Below are 9,943 nucleotides of genomic sequence, written 5' to 3' on the forward strand. Positions count from 1 at the left end.
ACCTTTATCCTTCTCCATCTGGCAACCTCTCCTTCTATCAGCAGCCTACCTGGTTCCACCTTCCACACCTTTCATTCAAAGTTCTCATTCTGTACCACCAGCCAACTATACTTCAGGTGCCTCACTGAGCCATCTGATAAAGGCCATCTGATCAGCCGCCTCTGCAACTTTCCTCCATTCCAGTCGCCCACTGTGCCTAACTTCCTTTAATATCCTCCCTTGCCCAATCCCTAAATTTGTATCTTCCTCAGTTTCCCTCCTATCTCCTCACTCCAGGTTTGTCTGAGCACATCTTGTTAATGAGACCCTATTCATACTAAATTGTTCACTACAATTCGGGGCTTCCATGTTAGCTGACATTATGAATGATCCTCTGACCTAAGGTTCTGTCCCCCTCTCTTTTCAAATATACCATTAAAAACCCTTCGTCAAAAAAGAAACTCATGCGACGGAATTCTCCGTTTCAGAAATTAAGTGTTGACACCGGGACTGAATCAGTGATGGTCTACGACAGGAAAATTGGCACCGTTCCCAGAGCAATTAATCAACTGGTAATGGGCTAGCACCAACGCCACGTGGAACATGATCGATTCCAATGAAAAATGTTGTCTGATTCGCCAGAATTGGGATTGTCACACGAGAGGCTGGCAAGCTGCAGCCACATACAAACACACTACTCCCCACACACTCTCATCTCAGACAACAAGATAACAGCACGAAGAGCGGCATCTGACGCGTAACTGGAGATGCTACTGGACGCATTGGAGGAGAGGCAGGCCACACTGTACCCCGGGGTGGGGAGAAGGTTGCCACCCTCCGCCGTGCGCCGGACCAAGGTGCAGGTGGGAGAGGCTGTGAATGCCATGGGCAACACTACCAAGACTGGCCAGCAGTGGCGTACGAAATTGCATGCCCTCCTCAGGGCGGCCAGGGTGAGTAGGTAGCACTGTGCCCGGCACTAACCCTCGACCCACATACCCGTAAGCCCAGCTCTTCCTCCTCCCCTATCTGGAGGTGACCAAACCCCCACGATGCACCACTTGCCAGCACCCATACTGGCCACCAGAGCCGGGTGCCCTGGCCACGAAGGCCACCAGCTACCCACCCCACCCTGTTGCATGCGTCTGACTGCGTAACACTGTGCATTTTCTGTTTCCCCCCACCCAGGAGAAATCAGCCCACAGCCGCAATGAGAGGGAAAATACCAGAGGGGGACCGCCAGACGTGCGGCCCTTCACTGCAGCAGAGCAGCGGGCACTGGATCTGATCAGTGGGCCCGGGGATAGGGCAGTCACCGAGGCCGAGGACAGCATCGGACGATCAAGTGAGACCCCGCTGAGTTGCCGTTCCGCATGGCACATGAGTTCCACGGCCCCACCCGCCCACACTGCTCAGTCCACCACTGCTCCCATATCCCCCCTCCCACCGCCACCAACTCCACAGCCCCCATCTACCACCACCACCCACCACCGCAACCCATGGTCCAATCATCGTCTTGTCTTGTATCTTGCAGGATCTCTTAATAATGAGGTGGGCCTTTCTGGTGCCCCCCTGCCCCCCCCCTCCCCCCGCCCCAACCACAACCCCAGGAGGAGAGCAGCGAGGAGGAGGAAGATACGGATAACGACAGGAGCCCTCGGTCCGCAGCCCGAGACATTCCGGAGCACCACTCCGGGGATGACACTGACTTCCCGTCACAGCTCTCTCCAACACCCTTCACCGTCCCACAGACACTCACCTCGATTGGGCAATTTAGTGAAGAGGCTCCCGGGTCACTATCTGCGCACTACACACGTGCAGCGGTACAGCAGGTGGAGGTGGGAACCCACGAAGGTGCTGGCGGTCAGAGGATGGCCTGGCCCTTGGGACTAGCTGCCATCCGGACAAGCTTCGGGCTTCTGGGAAGGGCAGTCCCATTGATAGTGGAGATGCAGTCACAGAGCAGCGACCCACAATTAGGTAACATGATATTTTGCAGTATTTCAAAGTTAGGGCCCAGGGAGTGGAAACATGCATTGCCATCTTAAATATTCAACTGTGTCTGTGTGGGGCGGGGAGGGGGTGGGGGTGGGGGGGTTTGTGGGGGGGGGGGGGGGGGGTGCTGATCGAAACAGGGACACATTGGGGATCACTTTTCGCAACCCATTGTCAACAACCTACAACCCACCATAGGTTCTCGACCTCCACTTTGAAGAACACTGCTCTAAAGGAGATGCAGGAACTGAGGGACCTCAGTGTATTTGCACATAAGTCCTTGAATATGAGAGGGTTTGTTGAGAGAGCAGTTAATAAAGTACATAGTATCTAAGGCTTTATGGGGGACTGAGTACAAGAGAAAGGAGGTCCTGTTATCCTTGTATAAGACACGGGTTAGGCCCCTTCTAGAGTACTGCATCCAGTTCTGTGCACCATATTGGACCGTACAGAGGAGATTCATAAGAATAATGCCAGGAATACAGAATTGTAGCTATGAGGATAGATTGGAGAGGTTGGGACTGCTTCCCATGGAGAAAACAGGCAAAGAGGGGACTCGAAAGGGGTATTCAAGATCCTGAGGGGTACGGACAGGGTAAAATAGTGAGAAATTGTTCCCGCTCAAGAGAGCATCGAGAACTAGAGGGCACAGATTCAAAATAATTCGCAAAAAGAATGAGAGTGATGTGAGAGAAAGGAATTTCAACCAGAGGCTGGTGATAGACTGGAATGAATTTCCAGGGAGGGTGGTGAAGGCAGGTTCGACCCAGGTACTCGAATGGAAATTTGGGATCGATCTGAGAAGAAAGAATGTGCTAGGTTACAGGGACATGGTAGGAGAAAGGGACTAGGTAGAATGCTCTTTCAGAGAGCCAGCGCAAGCTCAATGGGCTGAATGGCCTCCTTCTGCACGGTAAAGATTTAGTGATTCGGCTAACAGTTGCCCCAGCCAAATGCACTTTCCCTTTAAAAGGTGCTAGCTTTCAGCAGTGCAGGCAAACCTTAACTGATGCTGGCGACTCATGAAATTGAATTGCTACTGATTCATCCAGCTAATGAATAGCATGGTTACTGCTGACGGGAAACAGATATCATGAAAATGAGCAGGCACGATGAAGCTAGCATGCTGCCTGCATTATAGCCAATGGGATCACATCGTGAGCCTCGTGTCTGTTTTCAGGGGCTATCAGGGCCCTCTCTGGATGCAAAGAACTTGGCAAACTCCAGTCAAAGAATAATCCATGAATAATTCTGAGTAGCACAGCTGAATAAAGTTTATTACAAGTCTCTCACAAAATTATGTTCTCACTGTTGCCCATATTGGGTAAGAATGCTCGTGTGTGTGTGTGTGTGGGGGGGGGGGGGGTTAAAGTTTTGTTTCTTCACTCAATATTGATTTAACAGTTTTTCCGAAGGGTTTCAAAAACTGTTTCAAGGCGTCTTTGGAATGTGATAAAGCAAAGCCAATTGGATGTCATGAAGAATTCATGCTCAGTTGATAATAGGTAAACACTATTTTATCTAATGACAGACACAGGGAGAACATGCAGACTCCGCAGTGACCTAAGCCGGGAATTGAACCTGGGACCCTGGAGCTGTGAAGCAACAGTGCTAACCACTGTGCTACCGTGCCGCCAAACAGCAAAACCTAGCAAACAGCTTGTTATCAGGCCATCTCCAATCAGGAAGGCACCCGCAAGTTGACTTCCCCTCCTCTTTTTTGCTCCCCTATTAAGCTTTAAACAAGGAAGCAGATCTCAGAACTTGCGGAGGTGGTTGAACTAGTGCAAAGAACAGACTTTCATTTATGTGCAGCTCACCCTCCTGATTCCTGTTTTTAAGGGCTTATAAATACCAGGTGAACTTAATTAGAACCCCCAACTTTATGGAGACTTGACTATTGTGCTACCTCCCCAATGTGATTAAAGCCACAGCATTGCAACAAAAGTTAATTATGGAAATATACATACTCGACAAGGAGCACCATAAAATATTATTACTTTTCCTTCAGGGATGACTAGGTATAGTTAAAATAAGTATCAATCCTCAATGTGAATGTTTGGAATAATTTCTCTCCCCATTTCAATATTTATGATTTTTTTGTTGAGTGGCCACGAAGCCCTGTATAACCTTGAATAACCCGAAAATGCATATTATGTAAAACAATCAATTTTAGCCATGAAGAAAATGAATAATATAGACAGACTGCATTGGATTTAGACAGAGAAGATATCTGTCAATCAATTCAATTTGAAGTCTAATTTATCTCTCAAGCCAATAAAATTGGATAAGGAATATTTGACAATTTGCCACTCTCAAGCAAAAAGGGAAACAGGAGGAATTCACTTTTGATGGGACTTATAAATATCCTACCGAGACTTTGGTTAAAATAGAACAGCAAAGTATTGTGATGAGGGACAGCCACAATGCATGTGTGCTGCACCTTTTAGGGGAAGGATCTATAATCTTACGAAAATCTTGATAAAAAGATACCAGGGAGGAAAATAGTCATTTTTGCATACTTCCGAAATCAGTACTGAAAAGCTCTAGTTAAAAAGCATGGCACCAAACCACATTCGTATGTAAACCACATTCATATGTTTTGGGCCTGTCCAAAGCTGAAGGATTACTGGAAGGAGGTGCTTAGAGTAATCTCTAAAGTGGTACACGTGAAACTGGACCCGGGCCCCCGGGAGGCCATATTCGGGGTGTCAGACCAGCTGGGGTTGGAATTGGGCGGGGAGGCAGATGTTGCAGCCTTCGCCTCGTTGATCGCCCGAAGGTGGATCCTGATAGGGTGGAGATCAACGTCTCCACCCTGTGCCCTGGCGTGGCGGGGGGACCTGCTGGAATTCTTAATGCTTGAAAACATCAAATTTGAACTGAGGGGAAGGATGGAGGGGTTCTACAATTCATGGGCGTTATACATTATGCACTTTCGAGACTTGGATCACATCGAACATTAGGGAGGTTGGGGGCTGGGAGGGTTGGGGGAGAGGCGGACTGTATGTGTTAATGGTGATTATGGGTGATTCCTGATTCCTTTTTGTCATTTGTTTATGTTAACATGCGGGCCAATGCTTGGGGATGGAAGGATGGGATCGTTGTTATTGATATGGGGATTGACATGACGTTCATTACTGATTATTGATCATTGTTGGGTGTAAATTTGGGAGAAAATGTGAAAAAGGAGAATAAAAATTATTTTTTAAAAAAAGCATGGCAACAAAAAAAGAGATGCACTGTAGCATAAAGGGAAGGGACCAATATAAGTTGCACATGGTAAATTAATCATTAAAAAAATCAGATCTGGTCTTGGGGGCATACTGAAGCTACGATTCATAAGAATCAGATAAAAGGGAATTAATGGTCCATGACAACCTACAAGAATACTGATTGTGCAAAATGATTGTTCCAGAAATGAGCACAAAATGGCAAGCATTCTCAAAGGAGAGGAAAGTGGATTACTCATCATCCAAATTGCTGGAACTGTAGGCTCACTGCACACCAACAGCAATGTGATGAAGCAACCTTCTAACAATGTAATTCCAACGTACATAGCACAGACAAACTGAGTTGGTCTATTCAATTGCAAAGCAATCGAGAAGATATTGAAGTGACAAAATAAAAGGTCTGAATGTTCTTCTGATTAATAGTCTCCAACTAAGATTAACCTGTTTTTTTTTTCCGTCTTTCAAATGTTAAAGGCCTGTTGTATGTTTCCAACATTTTCTGTTTTTTCTGTTTTTCAACATGTGCATGCCTGCTTAATTGCAATGAACGCAATGTGTTCTTTGTTCTTGGAGCAAAATAGAGATTCTACAAAAAATTATAAGCAAAAATCTGAGCCAAAACATTAAAATCTTGAGAGTGCTTTTTATTTTTTTCTTATCTAGATGGAAGAACAAGAGTTTGAGAAATGCATAAAGGTAAGATAGCAGAAAGTGTGAATGAAAGAACAAAGATCATTGCTCAGTGAAAGCAAAGAACAAAGAACAAAGAAAAGTACAGCAACAGGCCCTTCGGCCCTCCAAGCCCGTGCCGACCATGCTGCCCGTCTAAACTAAAATCTTCTACAGTTTCTGGGTCCATATCCCTCTAGTCCCATCCTTTTCATGTATTTGTCAAGATGCCCCTTAAATGTCACTATCGTCCCTGCTTCCACTACCTCCTCCGTCAGCGAGTTCCAGGCACTCACTACCCTCTGTGTAAAAAACTTGCCTCGTACATCCCCTCTAAACCTTGCCCCTCGCATCTTAAACCTATGCCCCCTAGTAATTGACCCCTCTACCCTGGGAAAAAGCTTCTGACTATCCATTCTGTCTATGCCCCTCATAACTTTGTAGACCTCTATCAGGTCGCCCCTCAACCTCCGTCATTCCAGTGAGAACAAACCGAGTTTATTCTACCGCTCCTCATAGCTAATGCCCTCCATACCTGTCAACATCCTGGTAAATCTCTTCTGCACCCTCTCTAAAGCCTCCACATCCTTCTGGTAGTGTGGCGACCAGAATTGAACACTATACTCCAAGTGTGGCCTAACTAAGGTTCTATACAGCTACAACATGACTTGCCAATTCTTATACTCAATGTCCCGGCCAATGAAGGCAAGCATACCGTATGCCTTCTTGACTACCTTCTCCACCTGTGTTGCCCCTTTCAGTGACCTGTGGACCTGTACTCCTAGATCTCTCTGACTGTCAATACTCTTGAGGGTTCTACCATTCATTGTATATTCCCTACCTGCATTAGATCTTCCAGAATGCATTACCTCACATTTTGTCTGGATTAAACTCCATCTGCCATCTCTCCGCCCAAGTCTCCAAACGATCTAAATCTTGCTGTATCCTCTGACAGTCCTCATCGCTATCCGCAATTCCACCAACCTTCGTGTCGTCTGCAAACTTACCTGTTCCTCCAAATCATTTATATATACTACGAACAGCAACGGTCCCAGCACTGATCCCTGTGGAACACCACTAGTCACAGCTCTCCAATCAGAAAAGCACCCTTCCATTGCTACACTCTGCCTCTATGACTTAGCCAGTTCTGTATCCATCTTGCCAGCTCACCCCTGATCCCGTGTGACTTCACCTTTTGTGCCAGTCTGCCATGAGGGACCTTGTCAAAGGTCTCACTGAAGTCCATATAGACAACATCCACTGCCCTATCTGCATTAATCATCTTTGTGACCTCTTCGAAAAACTCTTATCAAGTTAGTGAGACACGACCTCCCCTTCACAAAACCGTGCTGCCTCTCGCTAATACATCCATTTGCTTCCAAATGGGAGTAGATCCTGTCTCGAAGAATTTGTTCCAGTAATTTCCCTACCACTGACGTAAGGCTCACCGGCCTGTAGTTCCCTGGATTATCCTTGTTACCCTTCTTAAACAAATGAACAACATTGGCTATTCTCCAGTCCTCTGGGACATCACCTGAAGACAGTGAGGATCCAAAGATTTCTGTCAAGGCCTCAGCAATTTCCTCTCTAGCCTCCTTCAGTATTCTGGGGTAGATCCCATCAGGCCCTGGGGACTTATCTACCTTAATATTTTTCAAGACGCCCAACACCTAGGCTTTTTGGATCACAATGTGACCCAGGCTATCTACACACCCTTCTCCAGACTCAACACCCACCAATTCCTTCTCTTTGGTGAATACTGATGCAAAGTATTTATTTAGTACCTCGCCAATTTCCTCTGGTTCCACACATAGATTCCCTTGCCTATCCTTCAGTGGGCCAACCCTTTCCCTGGCTACCCTCTTGCTTTTTATGTACGTGTAAAATGCGTTGGGATTTTCCTTAACCTTATTTGCCAATGACTTTTCGTGACCCCTTTTAGCCCTCCTGACTTCTTCCTTAAGTTCCTTCCTACTTTCCTTATATTCCACACAGGCTTTGTCTGTTCCCAACCTTTTAGCCCTGACAAATGCCTCCTTTTTCTTTTTGACAAGGCCTACAATATCTCTCGTTTTCCAAGGTTCTCAAAATTTGCCGTATTTATCCTTCTTCCGCACAGGAACATGCCGGTCCTGAATTCCTTTCAACTGACATTTGAAAGCCTCCCACATGTCAGATGTTGATTTACCCTCAAACATCCGGCCCCAATCTAGGTTCTTCAGTTCCCGCCTAATATTGTTATAATTAGCCTGCCACCAATTTAGCACATTCACCTAGGACCACTCTTATCCTTATCCACCAGCACTTTAAAACTTACTGAATTGTGGTCACTGTTCCCAAAATGCTCCCCTCTTGAAACTTCTACCACCTGGCCGGGCTCATTCCCCAATACCAGGTCCAGTACCGCCCCTTCCCTAGTTGGACTATCTACATATTGTTTTAAGACGCCCTCCTGGATGCTCCTTACAAACTCAGCCCCGTCCAAGCCCCTAGCACGAAGTGAATCCCAGTCAATATTGGGGAAGATGAAGTCTCCCATCACAACAACCCTGTTGCTTTTACTCCTTTCCAAAATCCGTCTACCTATCTGCTCCTCTATCTCCCGTTGGCTGTTGGGAGGCCTGTAGTAACCCCCAACATTGTGACTGCACCCTTCTTATTCCTGATCTCTACACATATAGCCTCGCTGCCCTCTGAGGTGTCCTCCCGTAGAACAGCTGTGACATTCTCCCGAACCAGTAGCGCAACTCCGCCACCCCTTTTACATCCCCCCTCTATCCCGCCTGAAACATCTGAATCCTGGAATGTTTAGCTGCCAATCCTGTCCTTCCCTCAATCAGGTCTCTGTATTGGCAACAACATCATAGTTCCAAGTACTAATCCAAGCTCTAAGTTCATCTGCCTTACCCGTAATACTTCTTGCATTAAAACATATGCACTTCAGGCCACCAGACCCGCTGTTTTCAACAACATCTCCCTGTCTGCTCTTCCTCAGAGCCTTACTGGCCCTATTCCCTAGTTCTCCCTCAATGCTTTCACCTTCTGACCGATTGCTCCGGTACCCACCCCCCGCCATACTAGTTTAAACCCTCCCGTGTGATACTAGCAAACCTCGCGGCCAGAATATTTATGCCTCTCCAGTTTAGATGCAACCCGTCCTTCTTATACAGGTCACAAAACTAAAAAACAAGTGACAGATGGCCCAGTGGGGGAGGTGGGGGGGGGGGGGGGGGAGGTATTCTCATAACTATCAGCATTGCAAGGGTTAATATAGTGTCAAGAGTAACCACCAGAGGGAGCTAGAGTTACAACTTTATAAGGCATTAATGCTGAGCCTTAGGGGGGAAGTGAATGCAGAAGTTAGCTAGTGAAGGTTAGAAGAGCGGATAGCTTAAGTGAATGCAGATCATAGTTTAAACTAGTAGTGAGATTAGCCGTAAATGAGTATAGTTAGATGTTATTAATCAACTGTGTATTCTTAAGAGGTACGTGTCGAATCCAAGTTAGTATTGTTAATACGTTCATAGCTTTGTTTAAGTTAAAGCTATTTTGTGGTCTTTGTGAACACTACGCCAACCATCTTGAAATAAGCAACACAAAGAACAACATAGGGGAAGGGGTTTGGGACAAAAAAATATTTTGGGGGATTAAGGAGAGGGGTCAAGATGGAGGAGAAAGGTTGTAGCCTAAAGCTGTTAAACTCAAAGTTGAGTCCAGAAGATTGTAAAGTGCCTCATTGGAAGATGGGGTGTTGTTCCTCCAGCTTCTGTTGAGCTTCACTGGAATATTGCAGCAAGCCAAGGACAGAGATGTGGGCAGGAGAGCAAGATGGCGAGTTGAAATGGCAAGCAACAGGAAGGTTGGGGTCCTCCTTGTGGACTAAGTGAAGGTGTTCTGCAAAGTGATCATCCCAGCCTGCATTTAGTCTCCCCAATGTAGAGAAGGCAACATTGAGAGCAGTAGACCAAATTGAAGGAGGTGCAAGTGAAATGCGACTGCACCTGAAAGGTGAGTTTGGGGGCTTGGCAGTGAGAAGGTGTTGAGCCTTCTGCGATTGCATGGAAATG

The sequence above is a fragment of the Scyliorhinus torazame genome, chromosome 5, assembly GCF_047496885.1.
Source record: "Scyliorhinus torazame isolate Kashiwa2021f chromosome 5, sScyTor2.1, whole genome shotgun sequence".
Lineage (NCBI taxonomy): Eukaryota > Metazoa > Chordata > Chondrichthyes > Carcharhiniformes > Scyliorhinidae > Scyliorhinus > Scyliorhinus torazame.